The following is a 2,289-nucleotide window of genomic DNA, read 5'->3' as shown; positions in this document are numbered from 1 at the left end:
CATGATCAAAGTAATAAGTACATTTCCTATCAAGCATTGTTACCTCCTCCTTTGTTTCCCCCCCACCATTGCTTCCCTTCCACCTCCACAAGTATACTCCTCACACCCACAAGCCCTACCCAATGTCCCCAGACTAAATTATAAAGTTCGTTTTTCAAAATAATGTCTATTGTTATACAATGGGTCAAACTGTATTCCTATTTAAGCATGTTGTTTTTTCCATTTCCCTCCCCAAATTAGAGAAGTGTATATACAAGATGCAGATGCACCAACATCAAATAAATTGAAAACGGGGGTTATACTGTTTGGGGAGGAACATATAAAAAAATCACATCTTACATTATAAATATGTGAGAAACAACAGCAAAAAAGAAAAACCACTTCTGTCTCTATCTTGGGGGTCATTTAGCTTAACATCAACTTATCTATCATATACACATAGCTTTTTCAACTTTTCTGCTTATCCCAGACATATACTAGTTATTGCAAATAAGGGATACCATGGGACCTATGTTTCTTTGGACTTGGCTTACATCAGTTAATATAATTTTTTTCCAAGTCTTTCCATTTCCTAACAAATTGGGCAATGTCATTCTTTCTGACGGAGGCATAGAATTAATATATATACATATACATATGTATATATATGTAATATGTGTGTGTGTGTGTGTGTACACATGTACACACAGAACATTTTCCTTTTTTATTTTTTAGAGCAACTTAGTTTTCCACCTTCATCATTTTTTCAAATGTTTTTCTTGTGATTAAGTGGTTACATAATTTCCCAAATTTCACAATATTGTGGGATAGTGATGCTTAGTTAAAGTCACAAACACATTCTAACTTTGATGGAGTAAATTGTCTATCATGGTCTACAACATTTATGAGTTCTCTGAGCTTTGCAATAGAGTTATTTCTTCCATATGTATACTTCTTTTGTTTTGAAATATGTACATTTCTTTTGTTTTGCAGAGCATCAGCTGTTCCCTCTTTCCCACTTGTTCCCTCCTTCCCTTCAGTGACAGTGAGTTGCTTATTTCATTTTGGTCAATGTCCATTGCAGCTGATGGATCCAGCTGTTGTATGTTTTTCCCTGATTCCCTCTAGTTCTGTGTCATCTTCCTGGTTTCACTTCAGTGTGCACATTTGATCAGCAGAATGGGGTTATTTAGTAGTGATTCAATCAGATGAGTGGAAGTCCTTGGTTTCTTAAGTGTTGTTAATTTTGTCATATCACCTTACATTTTGGATTTAAAATCCACTTATCACGGAGACCATGTGCTGTTTGTCTCTTTGCTTTTGGCTTACCTCACTCAACATGATTTCTTGTAGGTTGATTGATTTCCCTGCTAATGCCATTATTTTGTCCTTTCTAGTGACTGGAAAATATTCCGTTGTGTATAGTTACCACAGTTTTTCGATCCATTCATCTCTGGTGGGACATATGGGTTGTTTTCATATCCTGGCTACTGTGAACAGTGCTGTGATAAACATGGAGGTGCATGTGTCCTTGAATATTGGTACCTGTTGTTCAGGATAGATGCCTAGAAGTGGTATGAGTGGGCCATAAGGAGCGTCAATATTTAGCTTTCTGAGGACTCACCAGACTGCTTTCCAAAGTGGTTCTGTAAGTGTACATTCACACACACACACACACACACACACACACACACAGACACACACACACAGAATGTTTTCTTGATCCATTCTTCTACTGAGGGGCATCAGGGTTGGTTCCATATCTTAGCTATGGCAAATAATGATACAATAAACATTGCTGTGGTGGTTGTTTTAGTATGGACTTGTTTGTGATCATTTAGATGAATGCCCAAAAGTGGGACTGCTGTGTAATAGGGGAGCTCTATGTGGAGTCTTTTGAGGAACCTCCAAACTGCTTTCCAAAGTGGATGAACAAGTGTACACTCACACCAAGAATGCAATAGGCTTCCCTTCTGGCCACATCCCTTCCAGCATCTGTTGTTTTAAAAATATGGAGCGATTCACTAAGTTGCATGTCATCCTTGTGCAGGGACCATGCTAATCTCTGTATGTTCCATTTTTAGTGTATGTGCAGCCAAATTGAGCACAGAACATTTTTTTATATGTAAAGTGTAATTGATTTTCTTAAACTAGACAATTCAACACAAATAAGTTAAAAAGAATTGTGAAATTTTAGAACCATGTATTTCTTACATAAGCACACATTTAAGAATAAAGTCAAGATTGACATGCCAAAAACAAAATAATTCCAGATATTTGTTGTTCATGAGATGTGTAGGAAGAAGAATT

General features: G+C 36.7%; 1 non-coding gene across 1 annotated transcript; it reads right to left on the bottom strand.

The window, feature by feature from the left end:
• Positions 1-1,984: 1,984 nt before the first annotated feature.
• LOC122118509 lies at positions 1,985-2,087 on the bottom strand. The gene has a single exon (XR_006149394.1). It is a non-coding gene; the product is annotated as a U6 spliceosomal RNA (small nuclear RNA).
• Positions 2,088-2,289: the final 202 nt, after the last annotated feature.

Source organism: Dipodomys spectabilis, unplaced genomic scaffold (assembly GCF_019054845.1).
Source record: "Dipodomys spectabilis isolate Male_0828 unplaced genomic scaffold, ASM1905484v1 ptg000154l, whole genome shotgun sequence".
NCBI classification, from domain to species: Eukaryota; Metazoa; Chordata; class Mammalia; order Rodentia; family Heteromyidae; genus Dipodomys; species Dipodomys spectabilis.
This window is presented reverse-complemented; position numbering and strand designations above follow the sequence as displayed.